At 43.2% G+C, this 25,481-nt stretch overlaps 5 pseudogenes across 5 annotated transcripts; all 5 read right to left on the bottom strand.

Moving 5' to 3' along the window:
* Window positions 1–3,239: 3,239 nt before the first annotated feature.
* AT1G42360 lies at window positions 3,240–5,090 on the bottom strand (annotated as a pseudogene; the record flags this gene model as incomplete). The annotated part of the gene is made up of 1 exon: window positions 3,240–5,090.
* Window positions 5,091–6,209: 1,119 nt separating this feature from the next.
* On the bottom strand, window positions 6,210–11,940 carry AT1G42365 (annotated as a pseudogene; the record flags this gene model as incomplete). Its single annotated transcript has 1 exon — window positions 6,210–11,940.
* A 1,208-nt stretch (window positions 11,941–13,148) lies between these two features.
* On the bottom strand, window positions 13,149–13,601 carry AT1G42367 (annotated as a pseudogene; the record flags this gene model as incomplete). Its single annotated transcript has 1 exon — window positions 13,149–13,601.
* A 1,841-nt stretch (window positions 13,602–15,442) lies between these two features.
* Window positions 15,443–17,302, bottom strand: AT1G42370 (annotated as a pseudogene; the record flags this gene model as incomplete). The annotated part of the gene is made up of 1 exon: window positions 15,443–17,302.
* A 1,119-nt stretch (window positions 17,303–18,421) lies between these two features.
* AT1G42375 lies at window positions 18,422–24,156 on the bottom strand (annotated as a pseudogene; the record flags this gene model as incomplete). Its single annotated transcript has 1 exon — window positions 18,422–24,156.
* Window positions 24,157–25,481: the final 1,325 nt, after the last annotated feature.

The following is a 25,481-nucleotide window of genomic DNA, read 5'->3' on the forward strand; positions in this document are numbered from 1 at the left end:
ATGGGTGTGATGCTAACAATCAAGATGTGATCAGAAGTCACTAAGTCAAGCCAAGCAATAACAGGTTTTGGTGTGTTCTACCAGTCCTAAGTGAACATGCAGAAAACAGAAAATCAAACAGAAACAGTAGAACACTCGACCAACACAGCTCTTTGCAGAGCACTGAGTGAGGTCGAGTGACAAGTCGAGTAACAGACAGAAAATGAAACAGAGGTACTCGATTGCACAGTCTGTTGCCAGACCACTGGGTGGTCGAGTACCAGGTCGAGTAACAGTAAGAATTGCAGAAACTAAGCAACAGGTGACAGGATGCAGTAAACAGCAGTAGAGTAAACAATAAAATCAATCAGATAAAGAATTCCTAAGGATGGGGTAATTGAGTAGTTTCGTTTCCTCAGTTTACAGGTGATTGACATGCTCAATAAATTAACCCTAGACAACGAGTTCATTAACCAAATCTAAGTGCCACCGCAACAGAGACTCTCAAGCTAACCTAGTCCCAGACTCAATCACCATTGACGAGAGCTAACCTAACAGGCATTACGAAGCCAAAACGCTCCCTGCAACCAATACCTTGGTACAGGGTCACGAATCTCTGGAATTAGTGGTTCAGACATTTCATCGAACACCTTTTGGGCCCGGAAATGTCTGGGCTCAAATTCCAGTTGATCAGAAAGCAATAGGCATTAAGAACAACTAATCCAGAAGGGATCTATCAATCAATACTCAATCACCTAGCATACTGAGAATTCTACATTACTCTAACCCATCCTTAGAAACCTATTCACTACTCAGACATCATAACAGAAAGCATAAACGTTAAACAGGTTGAAGACATGATAACAGCAGTGTAACAGCAGTATGATAACAGAATGAACAATAGTAAACGAAAATCAAGAACAGAAACTGAATACTGAATAGATAAAGAGAAATCCGGATTACAAAAAGTCTAGAACAAAAGGGCTGCGGAAATAAAACTAGATTAAAAACTTCTTCCTTTTGAAAATGAGAAATACATGCTACTTATAGCCAAATATCCCGAAACCCTAATACCCAAAACGACGAAGTATTTGGACGGGTTAAGAACTGTACTCGACCCACATGGTCGAGTGATAGGTCGAGTGAATAGCTGGAGTCTTCTTTTCTTCATTGTGCTCGAGTGTCTGGTTGAGTGCAGAATGAAGAAGGCTCTGAAGCTTGTCATCGAGTATGCAGTCGAGTGGTGTGGTGGAGATACTCGACCTCTTGGTAGAGTGAGTAGGTCGAGTGGTTGTCTGATGATGGAGGTGAAGACACTCGACCTCATGGTCGAGTGAAGTGATCGAGTGACGGTCTGGTGAGGTGAAGTGGTGATGTCTTCTACTCGACCTGGTGGTCGAGTGGTTTGTCATGATCATGTCCGCTTCTTCCAGATAGCTCGTCAACAGCTCCAAATCACCTGAAATCAACGCAAATATGCAACATGCATGCAAAACTATCCTAAACACGCAAAGTGATGATAAATGTTGTGAAATGGTATAAAACAGTGATGATATGATGCTAAAATGATGACAAATGGATGCTCAAAACATGCAAAATACACACTTATCAACTCCCCCAAACTTAGTCTTTGCTTGCCCTCAAGCAAACAATCAAGAACAAGCTGGAGGTGAGGTTTGAAAGCGGGGACTCAGAGCCAAAGCACTAGATAAACCAGATGAAATCAATGTCCAAGTTAAAAGTTCTAAGCTGCAAGATCGAATTTTACTTAAAAACGTTAGCCATGCCTCATCAATCAATCAATCCGACTCATATGCTCGACCTACACAAGTTTTCAAATCTACCAATCCCTTTAACATTCATTAGTTCTGGAACGTGAATCAAGCAATGCATCATCAAAGAACTCATTTGGCTAAGGTAAAAGGTCAAGAGACAAAGATGGTCCCTTACAGAATAGGCTTCAGTAACAAGGGATCTCTCAAAAAATGATTAAGCTTTAGTAGAATGCTAAAGGTAAGTCCCAAGCTATGCATACAGAGATAAGATCCCATCTACCCAGTGTATATCAAATGAAGCTCTAATGGTAATCCCATCTCCCATCTCAATACAAGAACTAAACTCTACCCTTTGCATTCATGAATTTTTTGTAGCCCTTTTTCGAATCATTCTTTTCTTTTTCTCTTAACTCTAGGAGAAGCTTCAACAGTTTGATATATCTAGCGGATTTGGATTTCTTTAACAACTAAGGTTCCTGTTTTTAACATTTTAAAACCAAGGGCTTTTGCCCATCTTCAATAGCTAACAAGAACTCTTTCTTTTCTTTACAAATCCCAAAACCTTTACTAGACTTTTTCTGCTTCTTTAGCTTACTTCACCTAGAGTCCTTTACCTTTTCTCATCAATGAATCAACCCCCTCTTTTTTTTTCTTTTAAACACATCCCAACCCAAAGTATAAGCACCCACCTAGTCCTATCTAGTCCGAAAAATGCGAACTAGAACTACATGAGACATTATCTCTATCGTTACGAACCTAACACTTTCTACCAAGCTTAATCGGAATAAGACCTCACAAACACTCACAAGTGATATAGGGCTTGAAAGAAAGTCTAGGTTTGGGTTTGGGTTAACTGCTCTAATAAGGAGAGTCAGCTACTTGGATTAACAAGAGTGATCAAAATGAATAAGAGAATCCAAGTATTTTAGGGTATCCATGAGTTCAAATTTGATGCAGACATGATAATTAAAGATCAGATTCAGGTTCAAATTGATAGGGAATGGTATCAGATCATGACAGTGAGGTCGAGTAGAGCAATCTAGGCATGGTTCAGTTTTATTTCAAATTCATTGACTACGCAACAGACAACTAGCAACGAGGGCACTGAGTTTATCCGGTGAATCAAAATGCTTACAAGGCTATCTCATCATCATCCCCTATGCATATGCAACAATCCTAAATGAAACACTCTAGACTCGATCCTAAATGTGATGCAAGTACATGAACACTCTTTTTTTTGTGAAATCATTTTCTGAAATTTTTCAAATTTTTTCGGTTTTTCTATGCCTTAGATGAATGCAGACTCAAAATTATACACAATGCAACACACACTTCCTGAGCCCTCCCCCAAACTTAAATCACACAGTCCACTGTGTGAATAAACTTGGAAGAGAGTACTCAGGACAAATCCAATCACAGAAACAAAAAATGAAGATACAAATCACAACATACGGTATAGTACAATGGTGAAGTGAGGCGCTTACCTCAGTCGAAGAATGAACGTAGTTGCTCGTCAATGGCTGCCTGCGATTGCTCCCAGGCCATAGACGAACCGCCTTGTTCTGTATCAGCTCCAGCAGGTGGGTACTCGACCTCATCAGCTCTGTGGCGGCCAGCACCGCTCTGAGGAAACTCGACCTCTCTCCTTCTGCTGCGGCCAGCACCGCGGTCGAGTGATCTCCTCGAGTGAATGAGGCGTGATCTGCTGCTAGATCGAGTGAGTGTAGCCTTCCTTCTTCTCTTGTGTTCCCGGGATTCGAATGACGAATGCCTAGCCTGGACATGTGGGACTCTCTGCTCGCTAAGCTCAGGTCTGTGCGCGGGTTCATTAAATCTCCTCGATGGCATCTCCAGAGGAGGCTGTACCTGTGGAATAGCAGTGGTGGAGGAAGAGCAACTCAGCTTATCTGTCAGAAGCTTGAAACACTTGGCGATCAGCTTGTCCTGCTTCTTGCACCACTTCTGCAATTTACTGTTATTCTTATGAGCTTCAGTCAAGCTCTTGCTCTGCCTCGCTGGAGGTACATGTTCAGCAAAGTGATACATGCTAGTGTCGAACTTCACTGCTCTATCTTCATCCATCCCATCCGAAGCAGCTTCTTCAAGAAGATCATCCTCATCTAATGGTGGAGCGTTCTCATAGTAGAGACATCCAATCTCAGGCTTAAAATCAATGTTATCACCCTCGATTATCAGTGTGACCTCAGGGCTAGGGAGAAGGATGTTAGCTCTCCTGTCTATAGAGTGCTCAAACCTGAACCTGTGGAAATCGTCAACCATTGCAAACTCCAGGAATTCGCAGTGACGTAGGTGCTCGATATCCATTGCTCACGGCTCGAGTCCAGCAGAAATGAGTGGGACTCCACAAGCTATCAGAATCGGTGTCACAACGCCACCTATGCACAGAGCGCCTCGTGCTCTCTTGCGGTTATTGCTGACCGCCCAGCTTTTGTATCCACACAGATGGATCAGAAGAAGTATAGAGAGAGGTGTGTTATTGACTTTACCCTGGAGGGACATGCCATTTTTAGTTTGGCGAAGAGTTCCCTTGAGGGCCATTGCGATCATCTCCATATCAGAGTTAGTGACAGTCCCTGTAATCTCTCGGGAGTAGAGTACGTTGGCTACAGAACGCTGGAAGTACCTGATGACAGGGCTGCGTATCTGATTGCTCTTTGACCTGGAAGCATTCAACGGTACGGAGCTGCCAATGGTGATCCACAAGTCTTCTCTTTCATACTTTGGCTTAGATCCCGTTCCACTGGGGAAGCCAAACAATCCTTCCAATCGCTTGATTGATAACCTGTACTCATGACCATGCACAGAAAATCGCAAGAATCCCAAACCTTCACAATCCAACTCATCAGAGGTCATACCTTGGTAGAGCTTTACTTGCAGTGTGAAGAGGAATTGTATTGTCTCATCTTCATATGCTACATACGGATAAGCCATCAAAGTGTCCAGATGACAACTTTGGTACAGGTGCTGAACATCTTCCAACAATCCGAGTTGTGCAAGTGAGGTCGAGCAAGGATACCTCGTGCTACAGAACTCATTCAGCTTGAAAAGCCTAACATATTCCTCAGTAGGCAATATGTCGGGCTTGTGCAGAAGTTTGGTAGCTCTGCGAGTCTGTTCAGGCATGTACTCGTCCTCCACATCTTCGTCTATAAGCTCATACCTCTCTGTCATCGCTTTCTTTCCTCGGGCTATCTCAGCTTTCCTTCTGAAACTTTCGTATTCTCTCTGTTCTCTCTCTGGCTTTGAAGATGACGATTCTGTCTCATCCATGTTGTAGTCAGGATCAACAGAAGAACTGCCACTGTAATTGCTCATGATTCTCCTGTAGGGATTTAGAACTCAAAGCTCAAATGTCAATAGGTTAGTCTCAAAGATAGGCAATGAAACAGATTGAAAAGGTCGAGTACAATTCCGTACTCGAGTAACCTGAGCTGTTCCTGAGCTTAGATGAAATGAATCGAGTATCTTCTCAGAGGTCGAGTTGGGGTGCTTCAGCAGGTCGAGTGAATCGTAGAGATAGAGTGAATCGTGAAAGCTAGTGGTCGAGTAGCTTCTCTGAAGTTGGAAGGCTCTACTGAATTCACGAACAAGAAGCCGAGTAGATTATTGCAGGGGTCGAGTGCTTTCAGGAGGTCGAGTGACTTCTTGAAGTCGGCTAGGACGGCGTCGGTCGAGTGCCTCTACGAGACCGGGAAGCGAGGTCGATCGGTTTCTTTTGAAAGAGACGGCGGTTGATGCGGATGAATTGGTCGAGTATATGGAAGGAATCAAGTGAAGTGGTTTGGTCGGTTGACGGAGTGGATGGGCTGGTGACGGCAGCGAGGGAGGTGGTCGAGTGAAGTTCTCAGTGTTCGAGTAGCTCTTTGGACGGCGATTTGTGGTGTAGAGAGATTAGAGTGTCGGCGGTGAAATGAAAAGTGGAAGGTCGAGTGGATTTGGAGTGGTTGAGTAGCGCTTCAAAATGAGTGGTCTAGGTTGAGTTTTAGATTCTCTCTCCAGCTTATCCTCAGCGCGTGGTCCACACACTGTTGATTGAGAAAATTTCTTTGCAGAAAACCTACTGTAAACTGTAGGAAATTTCTGCAAGTCTCTGTAGTTTCTGTTGGTCGAGTAAAATGATGATTTAAAAATTTTTGGGTTTTAAACATCACATATACTCGACCAATGTACACGAGTGCAGGGTCTCAGGTGCAACAGAAAATTTTCAAAATTTTGTACTCCAACGGGCTGTACACTCGATCTCCAGGTCTTCGATAGAGTAAAAGTTTTAAATTTTTACTCTATCTCCGCGTTGTTCTCTTGTCTCTGAAAACCACAAACACAACTAAAACAAATCAAAAATATCAAGAAGGTAAAAATTATTTACAAGGATAGTCATGGGACCTCCTCCCAAGTGAGCTTGTTTAAAGTCATTAGCTTGACTCCTTTACTCCTTTAATCATCAAGAAGCTCCTGGAGATGAACCGATGTCACCTCTGGAAGGATTTGGTCTGCTAAGTATTTCTTGAGCCTTTGACCATTTACTGTAAAATCTCCACTCTTACCAGCTAGAGTGACTGCTCCATAAGGACGGACCTCAGTGATGCAGAAGGGGCCAGACCATCTGGATTTAAGTTTTCCTGGAAAGAGTTTCAAGCGAGAGTTGAATAGCAGCACCTGAACACCAAACTGGAAATCCTTAGTGATGATCTTCTTGTCATGGAAAAGCTTGGTTCTCTCCTTGTAGATTTTAGAACTTTCATAAGCTTCTAGACGGATCTCATCGAGGTCACTGAGTTGGATCAATCGCTTCTCCTCAGCAGTTTTTATGTCAAAGTTCAGAAGTTTTACCGCCCACATTGCTTTGTACTCGAGCTCAACGGGTAGATGACATGATTTTCCATAGAGAAGATTGAAAGGAGTTGTACCTATGGGGGTCTTGAAGGCTGTCCTATAAGCCCATAATGCATCATCTAGCTTTGCAGACCAGTCTTTCCTTGTAATCCCAACAGTCTTTTCCAGAATTGTTTTTATCTCCCTATTGGAGATCTCAACCTGCCCGCTTGTCTGTGGATTATAAGGAGTGGCGACCTTGTGCTTTACCCCATGCTTCTTCAAGAGGTTCTCAAAAACCTTGTTGATGAAATGCTTTCCGCCATCACTGATTACTACCCTGGGAACTCCAAATCTTGGGAAGATTATGGTTTTGAACAACTTCAGCACAACTTTTGCATCGTTGGTAGGACTAGCAATAGCTTCGACCCATTTCGATACGTAGTCTACGGCGACCAGTATATATTTATTACCGTATGAAGATGGGAATGGACCCATAAAATCAATCCCCCATACATCAAAGATCTCAACTTCCAAGATTGGGTTCTGAGGCATCTCATTTCTTCTACTGATGTTGCCTTTTCTCTGGCATGAATCACACTTTGAAACAAACTCCTGAGCATCCTTAAACATTGTTGGCCACCAAAAGCCTGCTTGAAGAATCTTGGACACTGTCTTGAACGTCGCGAAGTGACCACCATATGCTGAGCCATGGCAATGCAGCAGGATACCTTCCACTTCATCTTCTGAGACACATCTCCTGTAGATCTTATCTTTACAGAGAGTGTAAAGATAAGGCTCATCCCAGTAGTAATGGTGTATGTCTCTGAAAAACTTCTTCCTTTCATAACTTGTCAGGTGGGAGGCTCTACTCCGCATGCCAAGTAATTGACGTGATCAGCATACCATGGAGATTCTCCTTCAACAGCATTCAGTTGGTGGAACTCTTTCCCACTGTAGCTTTTTCCGAAGAACTCTACAACCATGAGCTGTTCTTCTGGCATTGAATCGTCTATCAGAAGTGGTTCTTCAATTCTCATCCTCGACAGATGGTCCGCTGCGCCATTTTCAATGCCTTTCTTATCTACTATCTCCATGTCAAACTCTTGCAATAAAAGTATCCATCTTAACAGTCTTGGTTTAGTATCCTTCTTGGCATACAGATGCCTCAAAGCTGCATGGTCTGTATAGACAGTTACCTTTGATCCAACCAAATAGCTTCTGAACTTCTCAAATGCGAATACAACAACTAGAAGCTCCTTCTCAGTTGTTGCATATCTTCCCTGAGCGTCATCCAACGTTCGGCTGGCGTAATATATGACATGAAGCTTCTTGTCTATTTTCTGGCCTAAAACAGCTCCTACTGCGTAATCTGATGCATCACACATGATTTCAAATGGATAGTCCCAATTAGGCGCTCGAACAACCGGAGCAGATACCAAAGCGTCCTTGATGGTTTGAAAGGATTTGAGGCAGTCATCATCGAATTTAAATTCGGTTTCCTTGCACAATAGTCTGGTTAACGGTCTGGCTATCTTGGAGAAGTCTTTAATGAATCTTCTATAGAATCCAGCATGACCAAGGAAGCTTCTGATGTCCTTCACCGTTTTAGGTGGCTGCAGCTGCATCATCACTTCAACTTTTCCTTTGTCAACCTCTATACCCTTCTCTGATATCTTGTGACCCAATACTATGCCTTCCTTCACCATGAAATGACACTTTTCCCAATTGAGAACAAGATTCGTCTCTTCGCACCTGGTCAATACCCTGCCAAGATTCAACAAACATGAGGAGAAAGAGGGGCCATAGACCGAAAAATCGTCCATGAAAACCTCCACCATCTCCTCGATTAAGTCTGAAAATATAGAGGTCATACACCTCTGAAATGTTGCAGGAGCATTGCATAAACCAAATGGCATTCTTTTATAGGCAAAAGTTCCATAAGGACACGTGAAAGTGGTTTTTTCTTGATCATTAGGGTGAATTGGTATTTGAAAGAAACCATTGTATCCATCAAGAAAGCAATAATATGGATGATTAGCCAAACGTTCAAGCATTTGGTCAATGAATGGTAAAGGAAAATGATCTTTCCTAGATGCAGCATTCAACTTCCTATAATCTATGCACATTCTATGACCAGTTATAGTTCTAGTAGGGATCAGTTCATCTTTTTCATTTTTGACAACAGTCATTCCATCCTTTTTAGGGACGCAATGCACTGGAGAAACGTACTATCAGAGATAGGGTAGATGACACCAGCATCAAGCAGTTTCAAAATTTCTTTTTTCACTACTTCTTTCAAATTGGGATTTAACCTCCTCTGTGGTTCAATGCTGGAATAGGATTCGTTTTCAAGATGGATCCTATGGTTACATAAACTAGGTGAAATTCCCTTAATGTCGGATAACGAATAACCAATTGCTCTCCTATACTTTTTAAGCTCAGATAATAACAGGTTCACTTCATCACTATTTAACTCAGCATTAATGATCACAGGGTAAGTAGAGTTTGGACCAAGGAACGCGTACCTTAGACCTTTTGGAAGTGGTTTGAGATCAACCTTAGGTGCCTTAAGTTCAGACCAGTCATCTGAAGTTGGAATGATCGGCTCCCTAGGTTCGTCGGTAGACAAGGTCGAGTGGTTGCTTGAGTACGTCCTCGAGAGTGCAGGTTGAACTCGAGTTGACCCTTCTTCGCTCATTACCATTACCTCTGTTGCTGGTCCATTCAATTCCTCAAAGGGTTCTGATTCTTCCATCGCTTTATGGGAGTCTAACAACTTCTGGTATCCCAATGTTTCCAAATGCAGAAACCCATCTTCACCACTTTTGGTTAAAGCACTGTTAAGATGATCTTCTTCTGCCAGCTCTTCCAGTAACTCATCAGCTAACTGATCCATTTCTTCGATCCAAAAGAGTTGCCCTTCTATGGTAGGCTTCTTCATCGCGTCTTTGACATCAAAGGTCATCCTAAAGTCTTTGCCAAGGTTCAGATCAATCTTCCCTTTCTTGACATCAATCATAGCTCCTGCAGTGGCTAAGAAAGGTCTCCCTAGAATCAACGGGTCCTTGGGCTCTTCATCCATCTCCAGGACTACAAAGTCAGTTGGTATCTCCACAGCACCGATCCTGATTGGGAGGTTTTCGAGCAAACCATGAGGAATCCTTACTGATCTGTCAGCTAGGATGAGGGATATATTGCAGGACTTGTATTGAGTGAATCCCAATCTTTTGGCGACAGATAGCGGCATGAGACTGACTGATGCTCCTAAATCGCATAGGCATCTGTTGAAAGCCAATGGACCTAAAGAGCACGGTAGAGTGAACGAACCAGGATCACTAAGCTTCTTAGGAATGATCTTCTTCTGTATGATAGCGCTGCATTCATGACTCAATACCACCATCCCTTGCACTTCTTGAATTCTCTCCACAATCAAGTCTTTCAGAAACTTGTGAGAGTCTGGGATTAGCGCTAGAGCGTCAACAAGAGGTATCCGCAACTCAACCTCCTTAATGTTCTTGGCAAACATAGCTCTATATTTGTCTGCCAACGCTTTCTTGTGACGGCCAGGAAATGGAAGCTGCGATTTGTAGGGAGGAGGGACAAAGACCTTTTCCTTGTTTTTTACAGCAACTGGTTTTGGAGCAGTTGGTGATGCTGCTGGGATGACAGGTCGAGTGGTAGGTCGAGTAAAGCTGTCGAGTGGCGGATCGAGTGATTGCTGGAGTGACAGGTCGAGTGGTTGCTCGAGTGACAGGTCGAGTGGTTTGTCAGCTTGATCTTTCTCGAGACTTAAATCCTCCCCATCTTGATCTTCACTGTCCTCAGTGACCGTCTTTGGTTCCTCCCTAGTTGGAAGTGCTTTTCCACTACGCAGGGTGATAGCATGAGCATATTCTTTTGGATTCTGAACTGCTTTGCCTGGTAGTTGGCTTGTCTGTTTTGTAGCTGAAGAAGATGTAGAATGTCCCTCTAAGTAACGGACTTTGGTATCCAGTGTTTCCATCTTGACATTGAGATCATTGTAGCTACAGTCCAGCTTGTTATGTAACTCAGATATCTTCTTTGCCATCTCCATGGAGCAAGAGGCTTGCCCGTGAAGCAGCTGTTGTAGCATTTGTTTCATATCAGCGTCAGGAGCAGCAGGACCTTGGTGTTGCGGAGGTGCAAACCCAGGTGGTTGTTGCTGGTAGTTCCCCTGGAATTGCTGCTTAGGAACGAAACCTTGGTTGTAGGGAACAAAAGGTTTGTTCTGACTTTGTTGTTGCTGTGGAGGATACACCTGATCCTGAGGGTTAGCAACGTTGGTGCTGCGGTAGGAGAGGTTGGGGTTGTTGGTTTTGAAGTAGTTGTATCCTTTGTAGCCACCCTGGTTGTTGTTGATGTAGCTTACTTCTTCCAACTGGTTACCCTCCCCATCTTGGACTTCATACTGCTCGTCATCAACAAGGAAGTGCACATGCTTATGCTGGCTAAGAAGAATCCTGTCCAGCTTGTCATTCAGCGCTTTGATCTCCTTCCTGTGTTTGTCATCAGAGTCAGCTGTTCCTCTGACGGTCCTATCACAGTCTTCGTTATAATTGCCATCTGATTGAGCAAGGTTCTCAACCAATTCCCAGCCTTCTTCAACATCCTTGTTCTGGAAATTCCCATTGCTGGCGGTATCCAGAAGCATTCTGATGCGTGGTAGGACTCCTCTGTAAAGAGTGCTGAGAAGAGAGGCTTTAGTAAAGCCATGATGAGGGCATTGGTTGGTGTAACCTTTGAAACGCTCCCATGCTTCACAGAAGCTTTCACCAGTCTTCTGTGAGAAACCAGAAATCTCATTTCGGAGTCTTGCAGTTCTGGCATTGGAGAAGAATTTTGACAAAAAAACCTTCTTACAATCATCCCAGGTGGTGATTGAGTCATGGGGCAAATTCTTCTCCCAGATATGTGCTTTGTCACCCAAGGAAAATGGGAACAAACGGAGCTTGAATCCGTCTTCACTGACACCATTGATCTTCGTTAGGTTGCAGAGCCTATCGAATTCATCAAGGTGGTCGAGTGGATCCTCCATTGGCAAACCATGGAATTTGTTCCCCTGAATCATCGAGATGAGACCACTCTTAATCTCGAAGTTGTTATTCTGGATAGCAGGAGGTGCGATTCCCTTCCTCTAACGGTGATCACGTGGTGCATCTCCAGCACCAATGTTGGCATGGCCATTTTGCTGATTCTGTTCTTCAGCCATAACGAGTGGTTGCTGAGGTACAGGGTTGACTGTGGTTCTCCTTTTTCTGATTTCGCGGGCTGTGCGGTTGATATTGTCGTTGAAAAGGAGGTTCTGGTTGCATGTTGATCGAGTTCGCATACAGCAGAGGTGTACCTGGATCAAAAAGACAACAAGAAAAACACACAGTAAGTAACTGAAAAGAAAATTGAAAAACAACTTGATCTAAGCAAGTCTGAAATCTCAAATGTAACAAACAAACACCCAATTGGCAACGGCGCCAAATTGATAATAAGTTTTTAAGTCAATTGTCCTAAAACACCAATCATGTCGTTGTAGTATTTTAGGTTGTCAATCCAAATGGGTGTGATGCTAACAATCAAGATGTGATCAGAAGTCACTAAGTCAAGCCAAGCAATAACAGGTTTTGGTGTGTTCTAGCAGTCCTAAGTGAACATGCAGAAAACAGAAAATCAAACAGAAACAGTAGAACACTCGACCAACACAGCTCTTTGCAGAGCACTGAGTGAGGTCGAGTGACAAGTCGAGTAACAGACAGAAAATGAAACAGAGGTACTCGATTGCACAGTCTGTTGCCAGACCACTGGGTGGTCGAGTACCAGGTCGAGTAACAGTAAGAATTGCAGAAACTAAGCAACAGGTGACAGGATGCAGTAAACAGCAGTAGAGTAAACAATAAAATCAATCAGATAAAGAATTCCTAAGGATGGGGTAATTGAGTAGTTTCGTTTCCTCAGTTTACAGGTGATTGACATGCTCAATAAATTAACCCTAGACAACGAGTTCATTAACCAAATCTAAGTGCCACCGCAACAGAGACTCTCAAGCTAACCTAGTCCCAGACTCAATCACCATTGACGAGAGCTAACCTAACAGGCATTACGAAGCCAAAACGCTCCCTGCAACCAATACCTTGGTACAGGGTCACGAATCTCTGGAATTAGTGGTTCAGACATTTCATCGAACACCTTTTGGGCCCGGAAATGTCTGGGCTCAAATTCCAGTTGATCAGAAAGCAATAGGCATTAAGAACAACTAATCCAGAAGGGATCTATCAATCAATACTCAATCACCTAGCATACTGAGAATTCTACACTACTCTAACCCATCCTCAGAAACCTATTCACTACTCAGACATCATAACAGAAAGCATAAACGTTAAACAGGTTGAAGACATGATAACAGCAGTGTAACAGCAGTATGATAACAGAATGAACAACAGTAAACGAAAATCAAGAACAGAAACTGAATACTGAATACTGAATAGATAAAGAGAAATCCGGATTACAAAAAGTCTAGAACAAAAGGGCTGCGGAAATAAAACTAGATTAAAAACTTCTTCCTTTCAAAAATGAGAAATACATGCTACTTATAGCCAAATATCCCGAAATCCTATTACCCAAAACGACGAAGTATTTGGACGGGTTAAGAACTGTACTCGACCCACGTGGTCGAGTGATAGGTCGAGTGAATAGCTGGAGTCTTCTTTTCTTCCTTGTGCTCGAGTGTCTGGTTGAGTGCAGAATGAAGAAGGCTCTGAAGCTTGTCATCGAGTATGCAGTCGAGTGGTGTGGTGGAGATACTCGACCTCTTGGTAGAGTGAGTAGGTCGAGTGGTTGTCTGATGATGGAGGTGAAGACACTCGACCTCATGGTCGAGTGAAGTGATCGAGTGAGGGTCTGGTGATGGAGATGATGGCACTCGACCTCGGGGTCGAGTGGTGAGGTGAAGTGGTGATGTCTTCTACTCGACCTGGTGGTCGAGTGGTTTGTCATGATCATGTCCGCTTCTTCCAGATAGCTCGTCAACAGCTCCAAATCACCTGAAATCAACGCAAATATGCAACATGCATGCAAAACTATCCTAAACACGCAAAGTGATGATAAATGTTGTGAAATGGTATAAAACAGTGATGATATGATGCTAAAATGATGACAAATGGATGCTCAAAACATGCAAAATACACACTTATCAACTCCCCCAAACTTAGTCTTTGCTTGCCCTCAAGCAAACAATCAAGAACAAGCTGGAGGTGAGGTTTGAAAGCGGGGACTCAGAGCCAAAGCACTAGATAAACCAGATGAAATCAATGTCCAAGTTAAAAGTTCTAAGCTGCAAGATCGAATTTTACTTAAAAACGTTAGCCATGCCTCATCAATCAATCAATCCGACTCATATGCTCGACCTACACAAGTTTTCAAATCTACCAATCCCTTTAACATTCATTAGTTCTGGAACGTGAATCAAGCAATGCATCATCAAAGAACTCATTTGGCTAAGGTAAAAGGTCAAGAGACAAAGATGGTCCCTTACAGAATAGTCTTCAGTAACAAGGGATCTCTCAAAAAATGATTAAGCTTTAGTAGAATGCTAAAGGTAAGTCCCAAGCTATGCATACAGAGATAAGATCCCATCTACCCAGTGTATATCAAATGAAGCTCTAATGGTAATCCCATCTCCCATCTCAATACAAGAACTAAACTCTACCCTTTGCATTCATGAATTTTTTGTAGCCCTTTTTCGAATCATTCTTTTCTTTTTCTCTTAACTCTAGGAGAAGCTTCAACACTTTGATATATCTAGCGGATTTGGATTTCTTTAACAACTAAGGTTCCTGTTTTTAACATTTTAAAACCAAGGGCTTTTGCCCATCTTCAATAGCTAACAAGAACTCTTTCTTTTCTTTACAAATCCCAAAACCTTTACTAGACTTTTTCTGCTTCTTTAGCTTACTTCACCTAGAGTCCTTTACCTTTTCTCATCAATGAATCAACCCCCTCTTTTTTTTTCTTTTAAACACATCCCAACCCAAAGTATAAGCACCCACCTAGTCCTATCTAGTCCGAAAAATGCGAACTAGAACTACATGAGACATTATCTCTGTCGTTACGAACCTAACACTTTCTACCAAGCTTAATCGGAATAAGACCTCACAAACACTCACAAGTGATATAGGGCTTGAAAGAAAGTCTAGGTTTGGGTTTGGGTTAACTGCTCTAATAAGGAGAGTCAGCTACTTGGATTAACAAGAGTGATCAAAATGAATAAGAGAATCCAAGTATTTTAGGGTATCCATGAGTTCAAATTTGATGCAGACATGATAATTAAAGATCAGATTCAGGTTCAAATTGATAGGGAATGGTATCAGATCATGACAGTGAGGTCGAGTAGAGCAATCTAGGCATGGTTCAGTTTTATTTCAAATTCATTGACTACGCAACAGACAACTAGCAACGAGGGCACTGAGTTTATCCGGTGAATCAAAATGCTTACAAGGCTATCTCATCATCATCCCCTATGCATATGCAACAATCCTAAATGAAACACTCTAGACTCGATCCTAAATGTGATGCAACTACATGAACACTCTTTTTTTGTGAAATCATTTTGTGAAATTTTTCAAATTTTTTCGGTTTTTCTATGCCTTAGATGAATGCAGACTCAAAATTATACACAATGCAACACACACTTCCTGAGCCCTCCCCCAAACTTAAATCACACAGTCCACTGTGTGAATAAACTTGGAAGAGAGTACTCAGGACAAATCCAATCACAGAAACAAAAAAAGAAGATACAAATCACAACATACGGTATAGTACAATGGTGAAGTGAGGCGCTTACCTCAGTCGAAGAATGAACGTAGTTGCTCGTCAATGGCTGCCTGCGATTGCTCCCAGGCCATAGACGAACCGCCTTGTTCTGTATCAGCTCCAGTAGGTGGGTACTCGACCTCATCAGCTCTGTGGCGGCCAGCACCGCTCTGAAGAAACTCGACCTCTCTCCTTCTGCTGCGGCCAGCACCGCGGTCGAGTGATCTCCTCGAGTGAATGAGGCGTGATCTGCTGCTAGATCGAGTGAGTGTAGCCTTCCTTCTTCTCTTGTGTTCCCGGGATTCGAATGACGAATGCCTAGCCTGGACATGTGGGACTCTCTGCTCGCTAAGCTCAGGTCTGTGCGCAGGTTCATTAAATCTCCTCGATGGCATCTCCAGAGGAGGCTGTACCTGTGGAATAGCAGTGGTGGAGGAAGAGCAACTCAGCTTATCTGTCAGAAGCTTGAAACACTTGGCGATCAGCTTGTCCTGCTTCTTGCACCACTTATGCAATTTACTGTTATTCTTATGAGCTTCAGTCAAGCTCTTGCTCTGCCTCGCTGGAGGTACATGTTCAGCAAAGTGATACATGCTAGTGTCGAACTTCACTGCTCTATCTTCATCCATCCCATCCGAAGCAGCTTCTTCAAGAAGATCATCCTCATCTAATGGTGGAGCGTTCTCATAGTAGAGACGTCCAATCTCAGGCTTAAAATCAATGTTATCACCCTCGATTATCAGTGTGACCTCAGGGCTAGGGAGAAGGATGTTAGCTCTCCTGTCTGTAGAGTGCTCAAACCTGAACCTGTGGAAATCGTCAACCATTGCAAACTCCAGGAATTCGCAGTGACGTAGGTGCTCGATATCCATTGCTCGCGGCTCGAGTCCAGCAGAAATGAGTGGGACTCCACAAGCTATCAGAATCGGTGTCACAACGCCACCTATGCACAGAGCGCCTCGTGCTCTCTTGCGGTTATTGCTGACCGCCCAGCTTTTGTATCCACACAGATGGATCAGAAGAAGTATAGAGAGAGGTGTGTTATTGACTTTACCCTGGAGGGACATGCCATTTTTAGTTTGGCGAAGAGTTCCCTTGAGGGCCATTGCGATCATCTCCATATCAGAGTTAGTGACAGTCCCTGTAATCTCTCGGGAGTAGAGTACGTTGGCTACAGAACGCTGGAAGTACCTGATGACAGGGCTGCGTATCTGATTGCTCTTTGACCTGGAAGCATTCAACGGTACGGAGCTGCCAATGGTGATCCACAAGTCTTTCAACTCTTCTCTTTCATACTTTGGCTTAGATCCCGTTCCACTGGGGAAGCCAAACAATCCTTCCAATCGCTTGATTGATAACCTGTACTCATGACCATGCACAGAAAATCGCAAGAATCCCAAACCTTCACAATCCAACTCATCAGAGGTCATACCTTGGTAGAGCTTTACTTGCAGTGTGGAGAGGAATTGTATTGTCTCATCTTCATATGCTACATACGGATAAGCCATCAAAGTGTCCAGATGACAACTTTGGTACAGGTGCTGAACATCTTCCAACAATCCGAGTTGTGCAAGTGAGGTCGAGCAAGGATACCTCGTGCTACAGAACTCATTCAGCTTGAAAAGCCTAACATATTCCTCAGTAGGCAATATGTCGGGCTTGTGCAGAAGTTTGGTAGCTCTGCGAGTCTGTTCAGGCATGTACTCGTCCTCCACATCTTCGTCTATAAGCTCATACCTCTCTGTCATCGCTCTCTTTCCTCGGGCTATCTCAGCTTTCCTTCTGAAACTTTCATATTCTCTCTGTTCTCTCTCTAGCCTTGAAGATGACGATTCTGTCTCATCCATGTTGTAGTCAGGATCAACAGAAGAACTGCCACTGTAATTGCTCATGATTCTCCTGTAGGGATTTAGAACTCAAAGCTCAAATGTCAATAGGTTAGTCTCAAAGATAGGCAATGAAACAGATTGAAAAGGTCGAGTACAATTTCGTACTCGAGTAACCTGAGCTGTTCCTGAGCTTAGATGAAATGAATCGAGTATCTTCTCAGAGGTCGAGTTGGGGTGCTTCAGCAGGTCGAGTGAGTCGTAGAGATAGAGTGAATCGTGAAAGCTAGTGGTCGAGTAGCTTCTCTGAAGTTGGAAGGCTCTACTGAATTCACGAACAAGAAGCCGAGTAGATTATTGCAGGGGTCGAGTGCTTTCAGGAGGTCGAGTGACTTCTTGAAGTCGGCTAGGACGGCGTCGGTCGAGTGCCTCTACGAGACCGGGAAGCGAGGTCGATCGGTTTCTTTTGAAAGAGACGGCGGTTGATGCGGATGAATTGGTCGAGTATATGGAAGGAATCGAGTGAAGTGGTTTGGTCGGTTGACGGAGTGGATGGGCTGGTGACGGCGGCGAGGGAGGTGGTCGAGTGAAGTTCTCAGTGGCCGAGTAGCTCTTTGGACGGCGATTTGTGGTGTAGAGAGATTAGAGTGTCGGCGGTGAAATGAAAAGTGGAAGGTCGAGTGGATTTGGAGTGGTCGAGTAGCGCTTCAAAATGAGTGGTCTAGGTTGAGTTTTAGATTCTCTCTCCAGCTTATCCTCAGCGCGTGGTCCACACACTGTTGATTGAGAAAATTTCTTTGCAGAAAACCTACTGTAAACTGTAGGAAATTTCTGCAAGTCTCTGTAGCTTCTGTTGGTCGAGTAAAATGATGATTTAAAAATTTTTGGGTTTTAAACATCACATATACTCGACCAATGTACACGAGTGCAGGGTCTCAGGTGCAACAGAAAATTTTCAAAATTTTGTACTCCAACGGGCTGTACACTCGATCTCCAGGTCTTCGATAAAGTAAAAGTTTTAAATTTTTACTCTATCTCCGCGTTGTTCTCTTGTCTCTGAAAACCGCAAACACAACTAAAACAAATCAAAAATATCAAAAAGGTAAAAATTATTTACAAGGATAGTCATGGGACTTCCTCCCAAGTGAGCTTGTTTAAAGTCATTAGCTTGACTCCTTTACTCCTTTAATCATCAAGAAGCTCCTGGAGATGAACCGATGTCACCTCTGGAAGGATTTGGTCTGCTAAGTATTTCTTGAGCCTTTGACCATTTACTGTAAAATCTCCACTCTTACCAGTTAGAGTGACTGCTCCATAAGGACGGACCTCAGTGATGCAGAAGGGGCCAGACCATCTGGATTTAAGTTTTCCTGGAAAGAGTTTCAAGCGAGAGTTGAATAGCAGCACCTGATCACCAACCTGGAAATCCTTAGTGATGATCTTCTTGTCATGGAAAAGCTTGGTTCTCTCCTTGTAGATTTTAGAACTTTCATAAGCTTCTAGACGGATCTCATCGAGGTCACTGAGTTGGATCAATCGCTTCTCCTCAGCAGTTTTTATGTCAAAGTTCAGAAGTTTTACCGCCCACATTGCTTTGTACTCGAGCTCAACGGGTAGATGACATGATTTTCCATAGAGAAGATTGAAAGGAGTTGTACCTATGGGGGTTTTGAAGGTTGTCCTATAAGCCCATAATGCATCATCTAGCTTTGCAGACCAGTCTTTCCTTGTAATCCCAACAGTCTTTTCCAGAATTGTTTTTATCTCCCTATTGGAGATCTCAACCTGCCCGCTTGTCTGTGGATTATAAGGAGTGGCGACCTTGTGCTTTACCCCATGCTTCTTCAAGAGGTTCTCAAAAACCTTGTTGATGAAATGCTTTCCGCCATCACTGATTACTACCCTGGGAACTCCAAATCTTGGGAAGATTATGGTTTTGAACAACTTCAGCACAACTTTTGCATCGTTGGTAGGACTAGCAATAGCTTCGACCCATTTCGATACGTAGTCTACGGCGACCAGTATATATTTATTACCGTATGAAGATGGGAATGGACCCATAAAATCAATCCCCCATACATCAAAGATCTCAACTTCCAAGATTGGGTTCTGAGGCATCTCATTTCTTCTACTGATGTTGCCTTTTCTCTGGCATGAATCACACTTTGAAACAAACTCCTGAGCATCCTTAAACATTGTTGGCCACCAAAAGCCTGCTTGAAGAATCTTGGACACTGTCTTGAACGTCGCGAAGTGACCACCATATGCTGAGCCATGGCAATGCAGCAGGATACCTTCCACTTCATCTTCTGAGACACATCTCCTGTAGATCTTATCTTTACAGAGAGTGTAAAGATAAGGCTCATCCCAGTAGTAATGGTGTATGTCTCTGAAAAACTTCTTCCTTTCATAACTTGTCAGGTTGGGAGGCTCTACTCCGCATGCCAAGTAATTGACGTGATCAGCATACCATGGAGATTCTCCTTCAACAGCATTCAGTTGGTGGAACTCTTTCCCACTGTAGCTTTTTCCGAAGAACTCTACAACCATGAGCTGTTCTTCTGGCATTGAATCGTCTATCAGAAGTGGTTCTTCAATTCTCATCCTCGACAGATGGTCCGCTGCGCCATTTTCAATGCCTTTCTTATCTACTATCTCCATGTCAAACTCTTGCAATAAAAGTATCCATCTTAACAGTCTTGGTTTAGTATCCTTCTTGGCATACAGATGCCTCAAAGCTGCATGGTCTGTATAGACAGTTACCTTTGATCCAACCAAATAGCTTCTGAACTTCTCAAATGCGAATACAACAGCTAGAAGCTCCTTCTCAGTTGTTGCATATCTTCCCTGAGCGTCATCCAACGTTCGGCTGGCGTAATATATGACATGAAGCTTCTTGTCTATTTTCTGGCCTAAAACAGCTCCTACTGCGTAATCTGATGCATCACACATGATTTCAAATGGATAGTCCCAATTAGGCGCTCGAACAACCGGAGCAGATACCAAAGCGTCCTTGATGGTTTGAAAGGATTTGAGGCAGTCATCATCGAATTTAAATTCGGTTTCCTTGCACAATAGTCTGGTTAACGGTCTGGCTATCTTAGAAAAGTCTTTAATGAATCTTCTATAGAATCCAGCATGACCAAGGAAGCTTCTGATGTCCTTCACCGTTTTAGGTGGCTGCAGCTGCATCATCACTTCAACTTTTCCTTTGTCAACCTCTATACCCTTCTCTGATATCTTGTGACCCAATACTATGCCTTCCTTCACCATGAAATGACACTTTTCCCAATTGAGAACAAGATTCGTCTCTTCGCACCTGGTCAATACCCTGCCAAGATTCAACAAACATGAAGAGAAAGAGGGGCCATAGACCGAAAAATCGTCCATGAAAACCTCCACCATCTCCTTGATTAAGTCTGAAAATATAGAGGTCATACACCTCTGAAATGTTGCAGGAGCATTGCATAAACCAAATGGCATTCTTTTATAGGCAAAAGTTCCATAAGGACACGTGAAAGTGGTTTTTTCTTGATCATTAGGGTGAATTGGTATTTGAAAGAAACCACTGTATCCATCAAGAAAGCAATAATATGGATGATTAGCCAAACGTTCAAGCATTTGGTCAATGAATGGTAAAGGAAAATGATCTTTCCTAGATGCAGCATTCAACTTCCTATAATCTATGCACATTCTATGACCAGTTATAGTTCTAGTAGGGATCAGTTCATCTTTTTCATTTTTGACAACAATCATTCCATCCTTTTTAGGGACGCAATGCACTGGAGAAACCCAAGTACTATCAGAGATAGGGTAGATGACACCAGCATCAAGCAGTTTCAAAATTTCTTTTTTCACTACTTCTTTCAAATTGGGATTTAACCTCCTGTGTGGTTCAATGCTGGAATAGGATTCGTTTTCAAGATGGATCCTATGGTTACATAAACTAGGTGAAATTCCCTTAATGTCGGATAACGAATAACCAATTGCTCTCCTATACTTTCTAAGCTCAGATAATAGCAGGTTCACTTCATCACTATTTAACTCAGCATTAATGATCACAGGGTAAGTAGAGTTTGGACCAAGGAACGCGTACCTTAGACCTTTTGGAAGTGGTTTGAGATCAACCTTAGGTGCCTTAAGTTCAGACCAGTCATCTGAAGTTGAAATGATCGGCTCCCTAGGTTCGTCGGTAGACAAGGTCGAGTGGTTGCTTGAGTACGTCCTCGAGAGTGCAGGTTGAACTCGAGTTGACCCTTCTTCGCTCATTACCATTACCTCTGTTGCTGGTCCATTCAATTCCTCAAAGGGTTCTGATTCTTCCATCGCTTTATGGGAGTCTAACAACTTCTGGTATCCCAATGTTTCCAAATGCAGAAACCCATCTTCACCACTTTTGGTTAAAGCACTGTTAAGATGATCTTCTTCTGCCAGCTCTTCCAGTAACTCATCAGCTAACTGATCCATTTCTTCGATCCAAAAGAGTTGCCCTTCTATGGTAGGCTTCTTCATCGCGTCTTTGACATCAAAGGTCATCCTAAAGTCTTTGCCAAGGTTCAGATCAATCTTCCCTTTCTTGACATCAATCATAGCTCCTGCAGTGGCTAAGAAAGGTCTCCCTAGAATCAACGGGTCCTTGGGCTCTTCATCCATCTCCAGGACTACAAAGTCAGTTGGTATCTCCACAGCACCGATCCTGATTGGGAGGTTTTCGAGCAAACCATGAGGAATCCTTACTGATCTGTCAGCTAGGATGAGGGATATATTGCAGGACTTGTATTGAGTGAATCCCAATCTTTTGGCGACAGATAGCGGCATGAGACTGACTGATGCTCCTAAATCGCATAGGCATCTGTTGAAAGCCAATGGACCTAAAGAGCACGGTAGAGTGAACGAACCAGGATCACTAAGCTTCTTAGGAATGATCTTCTTCTGTATGATAGCGCTGCATTCATGACTCAATACCACCATCCCTTGCACTTCTTGAATTCTCTCCACAATCAAGTCTTTCAGAAACTTGTGAGAGTCTGGGATTAGCGCTAGAGCGTCAACAAGAGGTATCCGCAACTCAACCTCCTTAATGTTCTTGGCAAACATAGCTCTATATTTGTCTGCCACCGCTTTCTTGTGACTCTAGGAAATGGAAGCTGCGGTTTGTAGGGAGGAGGGACAAAGACCTTTTCCTTGTTTTTGACAGCAACTGGTTTTGGAGCAGTTGGTGATGCTGCTGGGATGACAGGTCGAGTGGTAGGTCGAGTAAAGCTGTCGAGTGGCGGATCGAGTGATTGCTGGAGTGACAGGTCGAGTGGTTGCTCGAGTGACAGGTCGAGTGGTTTGTCAGCTTGATCTTTCTTGAGACTTAAATCCTCCCCATCTTGATCTTCACTGTCCTCAGTGACCGTCTTTGGTTCCTCCCTAGTTGGAAGTGCTTTTCCACTATGCAGGGTGATAGCATGAGCATATTCTTTTGGATTCTGAACTGCTTTGCCTGGTAGTTGGCTTGTCTGTTTTGTAGCTGAAGAAGATGTAGAATGTCCCTCTAAGTAACGGACTTTGGTATCCAGTGTTTCCATCTTGACATTGAGATCATTGTAGCTACAGTCCGGCTTGTTATGTAACTCAGATATCTTCTTTGCCATCTCCATGGAGCAAGAGGCTTGCCCGTGAAGCAGCTGTTGTAGCATTTGTTTCATATCAGCGTCAGGAGCAGCAGGACCTTGGTGTTGCGGAGGTGCAAACCCAGGTGGTTATTGCTGGTAGTTCCCCTGGAATTGCTGCTTAGGAACGAAACCTTGGTTGTAGGGAACAAAAGGTTTGTTCTGACTTTGTTGTTGCTGTGGAGGATACACCTGATCCTGAGGGTTAGCAACGTTGGTGCTGCGGTAGGAGAGGTTGGGGTTGTTGGTTTTGAAGTTGTTGTATCCTTTGTAGCCACCCTGGTTGTTGTTGATGTAGCTTACTTCTTCCAACTGGTTACCCTCCCCATCTTGGACTTCATACTGCTCGTCATCAACAAGGAAGTGCACATGCTTATGCTGGCTAAGAAGAATCCTGTCCAGCTTGTCATTCAGCGCTTTGATCTCCTTCCTGTGTTTGTCATCAGAGTCAGCTGTTCCTCTGACGGTCCTATCACAGTTTTCGTTATAATTGCCATTTGATTGAGCAAGGTTCTCAACCAATTCCCAGCCTTCTTCAACATCCTTGTTCTGGAAATTCCCATTGCTGGCGGTATCCAGAAGCATTCTGATGCGTGGTAGGACTCCTCTGTAAAGAGTGCTGAGAAGAGAGGCTTTAGTAAAGCCATGATGAGAGCATTGGTTGGTGTAACCTTTGAAACGCTCCCATGCTTCACAGAAGCTTTCACCAGTCTTCTGTGAGAAACCAGAAATCTCATTTCGGAGTCTTGCAGTTCTGGCATTGGAGAAGAATTTTGACAAAAAAGCCTTCTTACAATCATCCCAGGTGGTGATTGAGTCATGGGGCAAATTCTTCTCCCAGATATGTGCTTTGTCACCCAAGGAAAATGGGAACAAACGGAGCTTGAATCCGTCTTCACTGACACCATTGATCTTCGTTAGGTTGCAGAGCCTATCGAATTCATCAAGGTGGTCGAGTGGATCCTCCATTGGCAAACCATGGAATTTGTTCCCCTGAATCATCGAGATAAGACCACTCTTAATCTCGAAGTTGTTATTCTGGATAGCAGGAGGTGCGATTCCCTTCCTTTAACGGTGATCACGTGGTGCATCTCCAGCACCAATGTTGGCATGGCCATTTTGCTGATTCTGTTCTTCAGCCATAACGAGTGGTTGCTGAGGTACAGGGTTTACTGTGGTTCTCCTTTTTCTGATTTCGCGGGCTGTGCGGTTGATGTTGTCGTTGAAAAGGAGGTTCTGGTTGCATGTTGATCGAGTTCGCATACAGCAGAGGTGTACCTGGATCAAAAAGACAACAAGAAAAACACACAGTAAGTAACTGAAAAGAAAATTGAAAAACAACTTGATCTAAGCAAGTCTGAAATCTCAAATGTAACAAACAAACACCCAATTGGCAACGGCGCCAAATTGATAATAAGTTTTTAAGTCAATTGTCCTAAAACACCAATCATGTCGTTGTAGTATTTTAGGTTGTCAATCCAAATGGGTGTGATGCTAACAATCAAGATGTGATCAGAAGTCACTAAGTCAAGCCAAGCAATAACAGGTTTTGGTGTGTTCTAGCAGTCCTAAGTGAACATGCAGAAAACAGAAAATCAAACAGAAACAGTAGAACACTCGACCAACACAGCTCTTTGCAGAGCACTGAGTGAGGTCGAGTGACAAGTCGAGTAACAGACAGAAAATGAAACAGAGGTACTCGATTGCACAGTCTGTTGCCAGACCACTGGGTGGTCGAGTACCAGGTCGAGTAACAGTAAGAATTGCAGAAACTAAGCAACAGGTGACAGGATGCAGTAAACAGCAGTAGAGTAAACAATAAAATCAATCAGATAAAGAATTCCTAAGGATGGGGTAATTGAGTAGTTTCGTTTCCTCAGTTTACAGGTGATTGACATGCTCAATAAATTAACCCTAGACAACGTGTTCATTAACCAAATCTAAGTGCCACCGCAACAGAGACTCTCAAGCTAACCTAGTCCCAGACTCAATCACCATTGACGAGAGCTAACCTAACAGGCATTACGAATCAACAAGTTAAAGCCAAAACGCTCCCTGCAACCAATACCTTGGTACAGGGTCACGAATCTGTGGAATTAGTGGTTCAGACATTTCATCGAACACCTTTTAGGCGCGGAAATGTCTGGGCTCAAATTCCAGTTGATCAGAAAGCAATAGGCATTAAGAACAACTAATCCTGAAGGGATATATCAATCAATACTCAATCACCTAGCATACTGAGAATTCTACACTACTCTAACCCATCCTCAGAAACCTATTCACTACTCAGACATCATAACAGAAAGCATAAACGTTAAACAGGTTGAAGACATGATAACAGCAGTGTAACAGCAGTATGATAACAGAATGAACAACAGTAAACGAAAATCAAGAACAGAAACTGAATACTGAATACTGAATAGATAAAGAGAAATCCGGATTACAAAAAGTCTAGAACAAAAGGGCTGCGGAAATAAAACTAGATTAAAAACTTCTTCCTTTCGAAAATGAGAAATACATGCTACTTATAGCCAAATATCCCGAAACCCTAATACCCAAAACGACGAAGTATTTGGACGGGTTAAGAA

The sequence above is a fragment of the Arabidopsis thaliana genome (assembly GCF_000001735.4).
Source record: "Arabidopsis thaliana chromosome 1 sequence".
Taxonomy (NCBI): Eukaryota; Viridiplantae; Streptophyta; class Magnoliopsida; order Brassicales; family Brassicaceae; genus Arabidopsis; species Arabidopsis thaliana.